Consider the following 17712-nt stretch of genomic DNA (forward strand, 5'->3'; position numbering starts at 1 on the left):
GGAAAGTCCGTTTGAGGAACAGAGCAGACGCTTTATTGCAAATATCCACCAAACCGAGGCCCCCGTTTCTGTCATCCAGTATAACCGTAGTCGCACCAACCCTGAATATGTCTCCTCGCCATAAATAATTGGTAACAGTGGACATGATCCCTTCCGCTACTAGTTTAGGGATCGGAAAGACCTGCGCAGTGAAATACGCTTTAGACAAAACGCATGAGTTGATGAATCTGACTTTTTGCACCAGGTCCATAGTTCGATGGATGTTCTCCATTACAGCACCATGAACTTTCCTCCTAGTTTCCGTCCAGTTAAAAGCAGCCATCCGCATCGGACATGCCATTAAGGTTATTCCCAAAGTTTTATGTTTGGTGTCTTGTTTAGCCCATGCCAGTCGAAGGTAATCGAGGCCCCGTAGATTCAATATTTGACTTTTGTTTTCAATTGCTGTCTCTCCCGACGCTAGACAATACCTTTGGATTTCTCTTTCCAGTGTAACAGTCTCCTCCTTATTCCTTATTACAACGCCCACGTCATCAGCATAGGCTCGTATGACAGTTTTCTCACCACTCAATGTTAGGCCTGTTAATCTTGCGTGGACAGTGCGGAGGAAGGGCTCTAAAGATACGGAAAATAAAAACATTGATAAGGGACTGCCCTGTGGAACCCCTCGCCTTATCTGTATGGGTTTAGATGTTTGGCCATTGATTGCTATTTTCGCATTTATACCTGTTGCAATATTCCTTATGTTCACAATATGGGGGTGGAAAGCCACTCTTGACAGCGTCGCAAAGAGGTATCTATGACTAACACGGTCAAAAGCTTTGTTGAAATCGATAAAGATTAACGCACATTTTATACTTGTCACGGAGGTAATTGCAATGACGTCTCTGTATGCAGATAGACTTTCGAATATCGTTCTGGTCGGAGAACAAGATTGGTAATGACTCAATATTTTGTTGGAATAGGCAGAGAGTCTTTTGTTGATAATACGCGAAATTATTTTGTAATCGGAATTTAGTAGCGAAAGAGGCCGAAAATTAAGTTGGTTTTGCCTTTACTCTTAGGAATCAGTACTATTTTACTTTCCTTAAACTCTGCAGGGATCGGTTGTCCGTTCAGGACCTCATTTGCCATGGAAGTGATCTTGTCCCCAATTATAGACCAGTAGCGGGCATAAAACTCCACAGGGAGGCCATCAAGTCCTGGAGATTTGTTGAGAGGTGAGTTACGCACTGCCTCATGCACTTCATCTTTAGTAATAGGTGACAGGATGTCAGCGTTGTCTGTGCCCGACAATTGTGGACCTAAAATATTGAGAAAGTCCTCGAGAGCTGCATCTTCCACTGTGGTAGGGGCATATAAGGTTTCATAGTACCTGTGGACTTCGTCCAGTATTTGTTTCTGGCATGTGAGCCTCGTACCAGTATGCGTCTGGACTTCATCAATGAAAGTTAGACATCTGTTTTTAGCATGCCTCACCAAGTGATACAGAGAAGCTGTTTCATCTGCTACGACTGATGTGGCTTTCGATTTAATTTTGAGTCCCTCCATCTGTTGCCGTTTAATGCTTAATAACGTGGCTTTAATTTTTTTGATATCATGCAGACGAATTACGTCATCATGGGCTTGTTGATATAAGTCCCTTAAAACTTTATAATAAAACTCCATTGTATTCCTCAACTCCCTGTGCCTCGCTGCACTATACTGCATGACAACTTTCCGCAGCCTTGGTTTAGCCCTCCTCGTCCACCAGTCAATGACTGTTGGGTGCTTGTCTACTGTGCGGAGGCACATAGTCCACGCAAACCTTATTTCCTGTTCCAGTTCGTCGTCAGTTAAAACAGAGATATTTAAGTTCCATTGGCCTCTGAATCGACGGGTTGGCTGTACACTTAGATTAAAGCAAGTTAAAAGTGTACTGTGATCGCTAAAATACACAGGAATAGTCTCAACGTTTAATAAATAATTTTGCAAATTTGGTGACACGTAAATTCTATCTAGTCTGCTGCGGGAGTGGCTGGTTATATACGTGAACCCGACTGACGTCGGATGCTGAAGTTCCCACACATCCTTAAGGTGTAGATCACTTACTTTTTTAACTGTGGCGACTAGTTGAAGTTGGGTTGTTGATCTTTCTGGTTTAAAACACAGTTAAAATCTCCACCTAGTATAAGAGAACACGGATTTTTCCTCAATAAATAGATCAGTTCATCTTGAAAAAACTTCGCACGATCCAATTTGTGGGAAGTTCCTGAAGGGGCGTAAAGGTTAAGCACTGTCACATCGAAAATTTTTGTGTCTATGGCCCTACCTGATTCTAGTCGTTCGATTTCAGTCACCGGAATGCCTTCCCTTATAAGAATGGCTGTACCGATATTGGCTTCCGTAGAAACATTAAAAATTTCAAAAAAGCCTGGGATCCGAAATTCCGTTATCGCAACTTCTTGTAGCAAAGCGATATCTGTTCCGGACTGGTACAAGAATTCTTTTAGCGCTGCCAATTTCAAGGGTGACTGTATTTTATTAATGTTAATAGTAGTAATGCTATAAGCTTGCAGCACAGACATACCGGAAGAAGCTATTTGGGATGAGGTTCGGTATGATTATAGCAGCAAACGTGCTTCCCCACAACGCACGACCTTTACAATCTGTGTGCCCATTACATGTACTAACTTCCTAGTAAAAGTTGCACTGCTTTTAAACAAAGAGCTTGAGAAGAAAAGTATCCTGAAATTCGGACAATGCATTTCTATAAGTCACTGCGGCCATTCTTTCTCCTCATCAGTGTTGGCCCTGATGACTTCATATTTAATATTCTGTTTCTTGATGTCTTTCTTCTCTGATGTAGCTTTCGCGTGAGGACGCGTGACAGTAAGACCCGGTGTCGGTCGCAACCGCCGGCGGTGGCTGAAGGGGGCAACGGCCGTGGCTTGCGAGTCGTCAATGTTTGGTTCCGGCGTGGCGTCTGTTGTGTTGTCGTGCTGTCGAGGCGGCGATGCGTGTTTATTTCCTCCTTCGGCGCGGCGTTGCGCTTCGGAGTCAGCAGGTTGTTTACTAGGTACTTCCTCGTACGGTTCGCACTGTATGGGTTGTGCACTGGATGCGGTTATTTCAGCCGTGACCTCAGGCTCAGGGTCACATTTCCGTGGAAAGTCACTACCCGCTGCGTCACTATCTGTCCGTGGCGGTGTAAGTCCTTGTGCGGAAGTGGGAGCCACATCGACCTTCATTCCATCTTCGTTGTCCACTTCCAACAGATCTTCAGGACTAGGCTTCGGCCTCCTGGCAACGTGTGTTTCACAGGAAGAGTCCTCATCTACACTTTTTCAGTTTCCTCTAGAGGACGCTTTTTTGTGGGAATCTCGCTGTCACGGGACGGAATTTCAGCAGGTAATGCAGGTTTTAAGGACGGAAAGTCATTAACAGGAAGTGCAACATTGTCAGAGATAGTAACAGGATCCACGACTGCCGCCGGCTCTGTTGTATTACTGGCTGGCAACAAATCGTTGAGTGTTAATTTCCGGCGTTGCGTAAGGTTATTTGTTAGCACAAATACACGGCGAGGGCAGTCCTGACGGAGGTGACCAGACTTGTTACATACATGACATGTAGGGGTTTGCCCTGAGTACATAACATGCGCCTTGTGCCCGTCAACAAAGATGTGGGAGGGAATGTTTGCTTTCACTTCCATCTCCACGGAGCGAATGCCGTTAAAGCACTGCAGCTTGAAACGTGAAGTCCACCTTTCGTTGACTATTTGCCTGACAACCCCATACTTTGAAAGGGCATCTTTAATTTTCGAATTGTCTACTTCTATGGGAATACTCAAAACCCTAACATTTCTAATTACAGACTCGGAATTCCGGAGTTCGACAGTACTTTTAGTACCATCACGGTGTATAAATTCCGTTTCATAACCATATTTTGCCAGAAAGCGGTCTACACTCACGGAATCGTTAAACTTTACAAAAATGCAGTATTCATCAGTCCAGCTGCATCGTATGAACAGATTCAGAATGAAGGCCAATTATCTCGGTAATCCAGTCGTGTATTTCAAGTGCAGAGGGCTGTACTCGACGGGTGTACTTATCGAAGGAGAAAATCACGGAGTTTTTTCTCACGGAGTTTGCCATGGTGTTCTGCAGCGAAGAAATCTCAGACAACGCCGAAATCCCAACGGCACTTCGTAGAAAGATGACACGAAAGAAAACCAAATGCTCAATTGATAACGCCTAATTCACGTGCAAAACGTCAATAAATGATCACAAAACACGAAAACACTGGCGTAAACACTGACGTTCACGGAGCAACTAGAGGAGCGTGCGACCGCTGCGGCAGCTAAAGCCAGGGCTATCGAGGTAGGTAACCACTGAACCACCGATGCTCAGCCAGTTAACAGCTTCCTGGTGCTTTCCGCGCAGACACCTGAAGGGAAAGTGGGACTACCGTCCAGCGCCGTCGCATCCTCTCGAGAGAATGCTACAGACGCTGAATCCTGCACTGCACTGCACTGCTTAAAAAATGACGCCCGAACGCGATCGTCTAAGTACTCTTGCGGCGCACGCACGCGACGACTCTTGCCAAAGGACGCGAAATGTGCGTCGAGACGCTGTCTGGGTGCGATCGCAAACCCCGTAATGCGCCTACAGCTACGACCACCTTCAGCCGCCGCCGACAGGCGGGAAGCAGACACAGCGGCGCGTGCGCGGAAGGAAACTGTGTGGTGGTGGTGTAACGGTCAGCATAGTTGCCTTTCAAGCAGTTGATCCGCGTTCGATTCCCGGCCACCGCAGCCGCCTTTTTACTTTTGCGTATGAGTATTTTTGCCACGCGTCCTTAAATTTTTTCTTTCCCCCTCTTACTCGCTGCAGTGTGTGCGTCGATTCCCCTTGAGTCTCGACTTGTCTCGACTCGACTTGTCTCGACTCGACTTGTCTCGACTCGACTTGTCTCGACTCGACTTGTCTCGACTCGACTTGTCTCGACTCGACTTGTCTCGACTCGACTTGTCTCGACTCGACTTGTCTCGACTCGACTTGTCTCGACTCGACTTGTCTCGACTCGACTTGTCTCGACTCGACTTGTCTCGACTCGACTTGTCTCGACTCGACTTGTCTCGACTCGACTTGTCTCGACTCGACTTGACTTGTCTCGACTTGACTTGTCTCGACTCGACTTGTCTCGACTCGACTTGTCTCGACTCGACTTGTCTCGACTCGACTTGTCTCGACTCGACTTGACTTGTCTCGACTCGACTTGTCTCGACTCGACTTGTCTCGACTCGACTTGTCTCGACTCGACTTGTCTCGACTCGACTTGTCTCGACTCGACTTGTCTCGACTCGACTTGTCTCGACTCGACTTGTCTCGACTCGACTTGTCTCGACTCGACTTGTCTCGACTCGACTTGTCTCGACTCGACTTGTCTCGACTCGACTTGTCTCGACTCGACTTGTCTCGACTCGACTTGTCTCGACTCGACTCGTCTCGACTCGACTTGTCTCGACTCGACTTGTCTCGACTCGACTCGTCTCGACTCGACTCGACTCGACTCGACTTGTCTCGACTCGACTCGACTTGTCTCGACTCGACTTGTCTCGACTCGACTTGTCTCGACTCGACTCGACTTGTCTCGACTCGACTTGTCTCGACTGACGCTCTCCAATCGGCCTATATCAAAAGGATAAGCACGCGAAACGACTGAGAGGTATGGCGAGGCGGGCACAACATTACTTATGCCTCAGGTAAAGACCCGCTGCCTGTTATCATTGTGTGATTTTACATGTCCTGTCATACAAATTTAGTTTTATTACTAGTACATTCCTTTCTTTCTTTGTTGAAAATTTTACAACACGCTCCTTCATCCCCCCTGCGGGTCCGGGGATTAGAATAGGCCCGAGGTATTCCTGCCTGTCGTAAGAGGCGACTAAAAGGAGTCCATCCCCCTCACGGGGGTAGTTAGCGCCTGCGTCCGGAGCGGACGGTTTCACGACCTATAATCGTGGTCTTTTTGGTTTTTCACTTCTCGTTTCTTCCTTCCTTTTGTTGGTTCCTTTCTTTGCTCTTCTCCACTTCACTGTCTTCCTTACTCTTTCCCTTGACTCCTCCTTGCCTTCTCATTGCCTTTTTCTCCTTGCCTTCTCATTGCCTTCTTCTCCTTGCCTTCTCCTTGCCTCCTTCTCCTTGCTTTCTCATTGCCTTCTTCTCCTTGCCTTCTCTGGTCTCCGCCTCGGCGTTTGAGACAGTCTGTCCTCTTTCTCCCTCTCTCTTCTTTTTCCTCTTCTTCCTTCCTCCCTGTGCGTGTCTGAAGGCCGACCCACGCGTTCGCACGCGTAGCCGGTGACGGGGTAACGCGTAAGTCCCCGCCCTGGGTAGACATGTAAGGCACGCGCGTACCCCCTGGTAAAGGCCAGGCCCGGGGAGGGGTGATTGCCTGAGCTGATACCTTCTGACCATGCCGATTGGTCCCTCCGTCTGTTTCTCGGGAGGTGTGACCTGAGGTGTAAACATTCACCTAAGGCGGGAGTGCCCTCTGAGAGGGTCCCCACAAGGAAGGAGCGCGCCATCGGAGACGCTGGCAATCATGGGGGATTCCTCCGCAATGGATTCTACTCCATCGCTTTCGACTTCGACCCACAAACGGAAACGTGACCAGCCAACAGTGACAAAAATACTACCGCCTGCCCCACAGTTCCTCGTAGTTTCTCGATCTGAGGACGGAAAGGATTTTTCCTCTGTCAACCCTTTCGTTATCCAGAAGGGCGTAGATGCCATAGCCGGATCTGTCAAATCTTGTACCACGTTGCGTAACGGTACCTTATTACTAGAAACTGAGAGTGCCTTTCAGGCACAAAAACTGCTTCGGGCCACACTCTTGTACACGTTCCCTGTCCGGGTGGAGGCCCACCGCACTTTGAATTCGTCTCGTGGTGTAGTCTATAGTAGCTCTCTCGACGGATTGACTGACGAGGAGCTTCAATCTTTCCTCGCTGAGCAGGGCGTGACGGCTGTCCATCGGGTCATGAAAAAGGTCAACAATGACCTTGTACCGACCCGGACACTTTTCTTAACCTTCGATAGTGTTAAGCTGCCATCGCGCATCAAGGCGGGCTACGAGGTTATTTCTGTTCGCCCCTATGTCCCGACACCTACGCGCTGCTACCAGTGTCAGCGTTTCAATCCCACTCGACAGTCTTGTTCCAATGCGGCTAAATGTGTCACTTGTGGCAGGGATGCCCATGAGGGTGACTGTCCACCTCCGTCTCCTCGTTGTGTGAACTGTCAGGGTGACCATGCCGCATCCTCCCGCGACTGTCCTGTCTATAAGGAAGAACGCTGTATCCAGGAAATTCGAGTCAAAGAGAAAGTGTCCACCTCGGCTGCTCGCAAGCTATTGGCTAGTAGGAAGCCCACGCTGCTCCCAGCGGGGAAATACAGCACTGTCCTCGCCTCTCCTCGGACTACCCGGGAGGTAGCAACCCAGACATGCGATCTGACCTTCAGCACCACGGTCGTCCGTTCGGCCAGTGCTAAGATCGCGCGGTCGACGTCTCCTCTTCGTCCCATCACCCCACAGACACCAGCCCCTTCATCAGCTTCTGCTAAGACGAAGACCCAGAAGTCAGATGCACGGGCCTTCAAGAAGGAACCGTCCCGTGCAGACTTCCTACGTACCTCGACCTCCCAGCCTTCGTCCGGTACTTCCACCAAACGACCATCCAAAAAGGCTAATAGGAAGCACAGTTCTCCTTCTCCGCCACGGCGCATTTCTTCTCCTGCGCCACCCAGCGGTTGCCGCCCCATGCCGTCATCCCTTTCGCCTGGCCGCACCGCTGGTAGCCGAACATCTGGCCGTTCACCGGCGGAGGAAGCTCCCCCTCCCGGCCATCTTCCCAAGATGGCCGATGAACCTATAGAACCAATGGACGATGACTGTCCGCCTACTGATAGCGGCGGCAGTGCTCGCTCGAAGCCAGGCCCTCAGCGGCCTTCGAGGTGACCCCTTCTCTCATCTTCCTTTTCTTCCGATGGCACTTATTAACTGGAATATTCGCAGCGTTCGCTCCAACCGAGAGGACTTGAAGTTGCTGCTCCGCTCGCATCGTCCGCTCGTCGTAGCCCTCCAGGAAACGAAGCTACGCCCATGCGATCAAATTGCCTTGGCACACTACACCTCTGTGCGTTTTGACCTACCCCCTGTGGTAGGTATCCCAGCTCATGGAGGGGTTATGTTGCTGGTCCGGGATGATATTTACTACGATCCCATCACGTTGCACACCGGCCTGCAGGCAGTTGCCATCCGCATTACTCTCCCCACTTTTACGTTTTCCTTTTGTACCGTTTACGCTCCATCGTCATCTGCCGTTACCAGGGCAGACATGACGCAACTTGTTGCTCAGCTACCTGCACCATTTTTGTTAACTGGAGACTTCAATGCCCACCATCCTCTTTGGGGCTCTCCAGCATCCTGCTCGAGGGGCTCCTTGTTAGCAGACCTTTTCAACCAGCTCAATCTTGTCTGCCTCAATACTGGCGCCCCTACTTTTCTTTCGGACACATCTCATACCTATTCCCATTTAGACCTCTCTATATGTACTCCCCAACTTGCACGCCGGTTTGAGTGGTATGCCCTTGCTGATACATATTCGAGCGACCACTTCCCGTGTATTATCCATCTCCTGCAGCATACTCCCTCTCCGTGCTCCTCTCGTTGGACCATCTCCAAGGCAGACTGGGGGCTCTTCTCTTCCAGGGCGACCTTTCAGGATCAAACCTTCACAAGCTGCGATCGTCAGGTCGCACACCTCACGGAAGTCATTCTCGCTGCTGCTGAATATTCCATCCCTCACCCTACCTCTTCTCCACGTCGCGTACCGGTCCCCTGGTGGACCGCAGCATGTAGGGACGCTATACGTGCTCGTCGACGTGCTTTACGCACCTTTCAACGCCACCCTACAGTGGCGAATTGTATTAATTATAAACGATTACGTGCTCAGTGTCGTCGTATTATTAAAGAAAGCAAGAAAGCCAGCTGGGCTGCTTTCACCAGCACCTTCAACAGTTCTACTCCTTCTTCTGTTGTCTGGGGTAGCCTGCGCCGGCACTAAGGTCCACTCCCCAATTTCTGGCTTGAAGGTCGCGAATGAAGTCCTTGTGGCCCCTGAGGCTGTCTCCAATGCCTTCGGCCGCTTTTTCGCCGAGGTTTCGAGCTCCGCTCATTACCACCCTGCCTTCCTCCCCCGCAAACAGGCCGAGGAGGCTAGGCCACGTGACTTCCGCTCCTCGAATTGTGAAAGTTATAATGCCCCATTCACCATGCGGGAACTCGAAACCGCACTTGGCCGATCACGGTCCTCCGCTCCAGGGCCTGATTCTATTCATATTCAGATGCTGAAGAACCTTTCTCCTGCGGGTAAAGGTATTCTTCTTCGTACATACAATCGCATCTGGATTGAGGGACATGTTCCCGCATGCTGGCGCGAGTCTATTGTTGTCCCGATTCCTAAGCGGGGGAAGGACAAGCACTTGCCTTCCAGTTATCGACCTATCTCGCTTACCAGCTGTGTCTGTAAAGTGATGGAGCGAATGGTTAACTCTCGATTGGTTTGGCTGCTCGAGTCTCGACGCCTACTTACCAATGTACAATGTGGATTTCGAAGGCGCCGCTCTGCTGTCGACCATCTGGTTACCTTGTCGACCTTCATCATGAATAACTTCTTGCGGAAGCGCCCGACCGCGGCTGTGTTCTTTGATTTGGAGAAGGCTTACGACACCTGTTGGAGGGCGGGCATTCTCCGCACCATGCATACGTGGGGCTTTCGCGGTCGCCTCCCTCTTTTTATTCGTTCCTTTTTAATGGATCGACAGTTTCGGGTACGTGTGGGTTCTGTCCTGTCCGACACCTTTCGCCAGGAGAGTGGGGTGCCACAGGGCTCAGTTTTGAGCGTCGCTCTCTTCGCCATCGCGATCAATCCAATAATGGATTGCCTCCCAGCTGATGTATCAGGCTCCCTTTTCGTGGACGATTTTACCATCTATTGCGGCGCGCAGTGTCCACGTGTCTTGGAGCGCTGTCTTCAGCGTTCTCTTGACCGTCTTTACTCCTGGAGTGTCGCCAATGGCTTCCGTTTTTCTGCCGAGAAGACGGTCTGTATTAACTTCTGGCGCTACAAAGAGTTTCTCCCACCGTCCTTACGACTCGGTCCCGTTGCTCTCCCACTCGTGGAGACAATCAAATTTTTAGGCCTTACCTTTGACAGGAAACTTAGCTGGTCTCCACATGTGTCATATTTGGCCGCCCGTTGTACCCGTTCTTTAAATGTCCTCCGTGTTCTCAGTGGTATGTCGTGGGGAGCGGATCGAACCGTCCTACTTCGTCTATATCGGTCGATCGTCCGCTCCAAGCTGGATTATGGGAGCTTCGTGTACTCCTCTGCACGGCCATCCATCTTACGCCGCCTCAACTCCATACAACATCGGGGTTTACGACTTGCGATCGGAGCATTTTATACCAGTCCCGTAGAGAGTCTTCATGCTGACGCTGGCGAATTGCCACTCACCTACCGGCGCGATATACTGCTTTGTCGGTATGCCTGTCGGCTACTGTCAATGCCCGACCATCCTTCTTATCGTTCCTTTTTTGACGACTCTCTTGACCTTCAATACGGGTTGTATGTCTCTGCCTTGCTACCCCCTGGAGTTCGCTTTCGTCGCCTCCTTCAACGCCTTCATTTTTCACTCCCTGCAACCTTTCGAGTGGGCGAGAGCCGCACGCCACCTTGGCTCCAGGCTCAGGTCCGCGTTCACCTCGACCTCAGCTCGCTCCCAAAAGAGGTCACCCCCGGTTCGGTCTACCACTCCCGTTTTTTGGAACTTCGTTCGAAGTTCAACAACATGACTTTCATTTATACAGATGGCTCTAAGACCAATGACGGGGTCGGGTGTTCCTTTATTGTCGGGGCACAAAGTTTCCAATACCGGCTCCATGGCCATTGTTCGGTCTTCACAGCTGAGCTCTTTGCCCTCTACCAGGCTGTTCTGTACATCTGCCGCCACCGCCATTCTGCTTATGTCATCTGCTCAGATTCCCTGAGCGCCATCCAGAGCCTCAGTGATCCGTACCCGGTTCACCCTTTCGTACACCGGATCCAACGCTCTCTTCAGCAGCTGGTGGACGTCGGTACGCCGGTTAGCTTTATGTGGGTTCCTGGCCATGTCGGTATCCCTGGGAACGAAGCTGCAGATGCCGCGGCCAAGGCTGCGGTCCTCCCGCCTCGGACAGCTTCTTGTTGTCCCTTCGTCCGATTTTAGCAGGGTCATTTGTCGGCGCGTTGTGTCGCTGTGGCATGCCGATTGGGCTGCACTTACCGACAACAAGCTTCGGGCCTTAAAACCTCTTCCCGTGGCTTGGACGTCCTCCTCACGCCCTTCTCGGCGGGAGGAGGTCGTTTTAGCAAGGTTAAGAATTGGACACTGCCGGTTCAGCCATCGCCATCTGCTGACGGCTGCGCCGGCGCCGTTCTGCCCATGTGGGCACTTGCTGACAGTTCGTCACATTTTAATGTCCTGTCCCGATCTTAAAACACTGCGCCTCGATCTTAACCTGCCTACTACTTTAGATGCCATTTTAGCGGATGACCCACGAGCAGCTGCTCGTGTTCTTTGTTTTATCAATTTGACATACCTCGCTAAGGACATTTGATGATGTTTTTTAATCCTATGCCTGTCAGTCTGTCTTTTATTGTGTTTTCCCTTTTAGTTGTTGTTGTCAACTTGTGCCTCGCGGTGCATTCTTAGAGTAGTCAGGGCGCTAATGACCATTGAAGTTGTGCGCCCGAAAACCACAAAAAAAAAACGCTCCTTCATTACACTGTGGCCGCACGGCGCGACTTGGCATACCGAGAGGCAAAACGTGGCGCCAGTGCCCTTGACCGAATAGCGCTGCAGCTCCGAAACCGAAGAGGAAAGAGAAATACGAATTGAAACTGTCGACAGTGCCCTGTGTTCACAGGCGGTCACCCGCCCAAGCACTGACAACGCCCAGCGTCGCGCAGTAGCGGTGATAGGACGAGAAACTGTGTGTTCAGCGTGCTGTGACCAGTGAAGTGTTTTAGCGCGTCCCGACACGTCGCGTTCGGGTCCCCTAGCAGCTCCCACAACAATGTGACGATTTCTTTGTCACCATACTTCCCCGGGGAAATCGGCGTTGCCTTTTTGAAATAGTAAAATCGTAGTGGCCCGTGGGGGATCGAACCCACGACCTTCGCGTTATTAGTACGACGCTCTAACCAACTGAGCTAACGGGCCTCGGTGCAGAGACTTCCATCGCTTCGCGGCAATTGCTGTGCGTATTGCCAAGTAACATTTCTATGGCAGCAGTCCAACAGTGTACCAGCGTCTCTTCTCCCTTTATTCCGCTGCTCGTAGTAATTTCATTGCGTGCCCGTTTCTCTCGACAGTTTTCGGCTGACGTTTACGAACCAGTAGCTATAATGCGAGGAGGACGTGAAACAGCATTTCGCACGGTCGAATCTTGTCGTGATTTGTTCCGAAAAAATTCCGTTCCGGTACCGGGAATCGAAACCGGGCCTCCTGGGTGAAAGCCAGGTATCCTAGCCACTAGACCACACCGGACGCGCGCACATTCCATCGTGCTCACACGCCGTCCACTCGCTCTCCGTGTCGCACTTTCCCTGTCTGCGAGCATCTTTTCGCGCGCCCATGGCGAGGCGCGCATGGCAACAGTCACAAACCATTGCTTTTGGTCTCGTTGTTACTGGGGTAGGAGGGAAAGCAAAGCTGCAAGTAGCAATATTTATTTACTTACTTTGCCACTAAAGACCTGCTGCCTGTCATTATATAGCAGGTCGTACATTGTGTGACTTTACATGTTACATCATACGAAATTCAGTTTTACTACTAGTACTTTTTTCTTCAAAATTTTACAAAAGAACTGCAAGTAGTAATAACGGGAAGTGAACATTTTCGCGCTGAGTCGTTGAAGCCTCGTGCATAACGAACTACAAAGTGTTTCGCTCCTTCGCAACCCCACAGCCGTCAATTTATCTGTGAACGAAAGTAAATTAAATGCCCCGGGTGAGGATCGAACTCACGACCTTAAGATTATGAGACTTACGCGCTGCCTACTGCGCTACCGAGGCAGTTGATCGCCGCACACTCTGGAATCTCCCTAAGTACCGAATACCAGTGGAGGAGAGAGTACACTTCCTGGCTAACTTTTTTCCGTTGCTACACGTGCATTCCCGACGCGACAGGCAACTTGCTATGCTAGGCCGACTCCAGTACGTACAATAGCACGCAAGCGCCCAAACGACAAGTCGTGCGCGCTGCATGTTTCGTTCTTTCCACACGGAATTCCGCGGTTCATTCTCATGGCTCACGCAGTTCGAGTGCGAAACACACGCGGCACCATTATCGGAGAAAAAACAAAATGATGCATCGGCCGGGAATCGAACCCGGGCCGCCCGCGTGGTAGGCGAGCATTCTACCACTTATTATTTTTTTTCTGAAGTTTAGCTCAAATAGTTTCCAATTCAGGTGGAATTGAAATCTTCTTCAATGCTGCAAATTTCTTGAGAGCTTCGTATTTGACATGGAGCTGTTCTACTTCAACACGCATACGACGATTCTCCTCTTGCATTGCTTCCATCTCTCTGTATTCTTGGGTCTTCTCTGATTCAAGTTCATCCTTTTGTTCAATACGTTTAATGTGGCAGCTGGCTGCATATCCTCTGTTTTTTAGGGTTCTTCGGCGCTGTTCCATTCGCACTATATCTTCCCTTGAAAGACCACGCAACTTCAACTGACGATTTAAATCACGGACTGATATACTAACGAGCTCATCGTCAGTTATATCCAGGACTGGACCTGGTGATAAAGGTGCCTTGTTTGACTGACCACCATGACCGCTTTTTCTATCCAGTTTTATATTTCCCTGGGGCATTGGCTTCTGACAGCTGAACTATAACAGTTGCAGTTACGCCACAGTTAGAAGTTCACTCAACTCGGCTACTGACAATATTTTGCAGCAGCAAAAGAACATCAAGATTTCTACTACTAAAAACAGTTGCATGTAGTTGTTTTGGTTGCGGGATCACGAACAAATACGAATTAAATGCCTCGGGTGAGGATCGAACTCACGACCTTAAGATTATGAGACTCACGCGCTGCCTACTGCGCTATCTCTTTTTTTTTGTTTTTTTTTCTTTCGGGCCTCCATCCACCCCTTCTAGCCCGTCCTCACGCTCGCCAAAAGTGCCTTCATCGGCTCGGCTTCTCCGCCATTGGCAAAATCTCCGTTGAAATAAAAAATTTATCATGTAACAAATGGATTCTCTTCAGTATCCATGTGGTTATTTGATTGAGCCACTATATGTGATGTGGAAAATAAAGCAAATGAAATCTTCTGCAGGAATGTTACAAAACTCATCACTTTCCGAGGGAGACTGAGTGTGTGAAAATAAACTTATGATGCTGGAGTCTTTTACAGCAAGAAGGAACAACTCTTATCTTCCTCTGGCAGGAGAAGGTCAAACATAACGTAAACACGTCTTCTGTTCAATAAACGAATGTTACTAATTAAATAAAGAAAAAAAAGAATAATTTATAAGTTGGATAGTAGATCTACAAATTTCGACGGGGATCTTGTAAAACAGTCTCGCATTGCTCTCGACAGAAGAGGCATCATCCCCCGAAGCGTCACCACTGCCGGGATGGTCCGTTGCATATTCGTGGCCGTTCGATCGCCGCAATCCGAATCCTAATTGCGACTATCATATTCGTGAAAGGGGCCATCCATCAGAATTTTCGTACTGCGACGGCGCCCTGGAGGAATATCTCTCTACGTCAACGTTCGGAGGAGAAAGAAAGCATACTTTTCTCTATATTTGTCTATTCGTTGAAGTTGCTGGTGTTGAGTTAGTAGGTATAGCAAATAGTCTTCTTATTTCTGGCGCCGATAATATATAATACACCGTCTGACCTTGAAGCCAATTGACTGCTCGCCGTTTTGCCGGGGGGTATGGAACGGCATCAGGAGTTGAGGAGTCCAGCTGGAGTAATCATCCTAGGTGCAGTACGCAGCATACTTGAGAGCTTCCGTGCAAAGAGAAGCCAGATGTCCTTCACATTGTCGCATAGAAAGCGATGTTCGATGGTATCTAGTAGAGTACAGTGAACGCAGTTCGGAGTGTGTGCCAAGTGGATCATGTGTAGTTTTGAATTTGTCGGTATGGTCCTATTGACCGCCATGTACCATGTGGACCGCACCTGCGATGGTAAGTGTGCGTCATGAATGTTTTCCCAGATCTTGGCCCAGTTGCAGTCTCTATACTTCACTTCAATTCTGTTGCGCGGCTTACTGTCCGTCAGGCAGCTGTAAAGTGCTTTGACCCTGTAAAGATCATTCTCAGGTATGTTGCTTTGAATATAGCTGTATTCGAGGAAAAAAGTACTAAAGTGGCAAAATGCAGTCGGGATGTGACTTACGTTTACCGGAGGCGTCATGCTGGCAGGTGCAATTTCATTGAGAAGGTGGGCCGTTAAGGAATTTGGTGATCGTTGCCATTGTTTATACATGTTGCTGGTATATAATGCTTTCGCTTTGTGGTAAACACCAGTCAGGTTTAGGCCGCCCTTTCCCAAGGGGAGCGTCAAGGTTGCAAATGGGACTTTGAAAATGTGTCCCCTAGTGACAGTGTCCGAGCGCTGCAAGCATTCGTTGTGCTATGACCTTTGATATTGGTAGGATTTGCGCGACATAATTCACTTTAGAAACAATGTAAGTATTGACTAAAAGCACTCTTTGTATGGCGTTGAGATTTCGCAAATGATGTTGCCGTATGCCGGCCCGAATTTGTGCCAATAATTTTCGATAATTAAGAGCAGACGTGCAGCGGATGGTGCGCGCGTATTCAATGCCGAGACATTTAAATGTTGTCATTCTTTTTATGGATTGGCTATTGCCAAGTTCGAGTCCTCTACCAAGTTGCATAATACCAGACTTTTTACAGTTGACTCTCGCTCCTGATGCGGCTGCATAAGTGGATATCAGCTGAAACGCGCGTTCCAAATCTTCATCTTTCGTCACCACGAAACTGACGTCATCCGCAAATGCCTGGCATACGATCTTCTGGCCATGTATGCGTATTCCCGGAAGGTCTTGTGCCAGGGAGAACAGTAAGGGTGCAAGAGCAACTGCAAACAAAGCCATTGACATCGGGCAACCTTGTCGTACCGACCGAGTGATGTTAAGAGGTTTACTGAGTTGTCCGTTGAGACAGATCTAGGACGTACCGTTTCGCAGCAGGAGTGTAACAGTGTCAATAACTTTCCGTGGAAAATTCATTGCTGCCATCGCGCACAGAAGATATGAGTGATTGATTTTATCGAATGCTTTCTCAAAATCCAACGAGACTAGAGCGCATCGCATGTCGCAAGCGGAGGCTGTAGCTATGATATCTCTATATGCACTTAACGTCTGCTGTATGTTTCTAGTGTTCCCAACGCTCGTCTGGTAGGCCCCCGTGACAGTACTAAGTACCGTACTAAATCGCTGCATCATGACCCGCGCGAATATCTTATCGGTATTAAGTAATGTAAGCGGTCGGAGATTGTCGACTGTCTTTCCCGCTGGGGTTTTGGGTACCAATACCACTATGCCCTCACAGAATTCCCTTAAGATATCACTTCCAGCATTTAAGATATCATTACAGACCAGGGTCAACTTTGGAACTAAATGGTGACGAAAGGTTCGATAAAACTCAGCCGGTAATCCGTCGGGGCCAGGCGATGTATTCTGTGGGCTCCCTCGAATGGCGTCCTCTACTTCATCTTCAGTTATGACTGCAGCGAGGCCGTCTGCTTCTGCCGTGCTCAATGTCGCAAAACGGCGTGCCAGGAGGGCTTGCTGCGCCGCCTTATCCACTGGGTGTTCCGTTAACTGTGCTGTGAAATGGTTATAAATCTCGTCTCGTATGTTGCGCTGTTGGTTTGAGTCGACCATCTTCAGTGTGCAGTTCTGTCAATCTTTTTCTGCGCCCCCTTTTCTGTTCGCAGACGCGTCCTCACTTTACAGCCTTCCAATTGCTTCCGTTTGAGGGTTAGAATCGTAGCCTGTATTCGTTTAATATGCATACGATTTGCTATTACTGTCGCATCTTCGCGATATAAATCTCTTAAACACTGAAAGTAAAATTCCAGGGTTTGCTTCTGCCAGGCACATCGATCTCGGGAGTAATTCTTCATCGCTTTTGTTAAGGCGGGTTTCGCACATTTTACCCACCACGTAATGGCAGAATCGTACGCGGGAAACTTTCGTTCGCATTCTGCCCACGTATTGCTGAAGACTGTGTGACACCCGGGTTCTGGTAAACACGCTACATTTAGTTTCCAGGGTCCCCTTGCCCTGTACGTCCCTTGTTTGGCTAAATTGACGGTACATATATATGCCACATGATCTGTAAAGACAGTCGGCCATAGCTCTGCCTGCAAAACATGTTCCCTCATATTTGATAAAGCGTAGATTCTATCGATGCGGCTAGCTGAGTGGCCAGTAACGAATGTGAATCCGGGCCTGTCACCGTGTCTAAGCTCCCACGTGTCTATTAAATTCAACTCTTCAATGAGAGTGCGAAGCTCGGCGGACGGATTGAAGTTCGGCGTCTGGTCTTTGGGACTGAGGACACAGTTAGTC

The 17712-nt window shown here is 49.3% G+C and overlaps 3 non-coding genes across 3 annotated transcripts; all 3 read right to left on the bottom strand.

Annotated features, from left to right (window-relative positions):
• Positions 1 to 12232: 12232 nt before the first annotated feature.
• On the bottom strand, positions 12233 to 12305 carry Trnai-aau (transfer RNA isoleucine (anticodon AAU)). Its single transcript has one exon. It is a non-coding gene; the product is annotated as a tRNA-Ile (tRNA).
• A 255-nt stretch (positions 12306 to 12560) lies between these two features.
• Trnae-uuc (transfer RNA glutamic acid (anticodon UUC)) lies at positions 12561 to 12632 on the bottom strand. The gene has a single exon. It is a non-coding gene; the product is annotated as a tRNA-Glu (tRNA).
• A 454-nt stretch (positions 12633 to 13086) lies between these two features.
• Trnam-cau (transfer RNA methionine (anticodon CAU)) lies at positions 13087 to 13159 on the bottom strand. Its single transcript has one exon. It is a non-coding gene; the product is annotated as a tRNA-Met (tRNA).
• Between the last annotated feature and the right edge of the window lie 4553 nt (positions 13160 to 17712).

Source organism: Schistocerca nitens, chromosome 2, assembly GCF_023898315.1.
Source record: "Schistocerca nitens isolate TAMUIC-IGC-003100 chromosome 2, iqSchNite1.1, whole genome shotgun sequence".
Lineage (NCBI taxonomy): Eukaryota > Metazoa > Arthropoda > Insecta > Orthoptera > Acrididae > Schistocerca > Schistocerca nitens.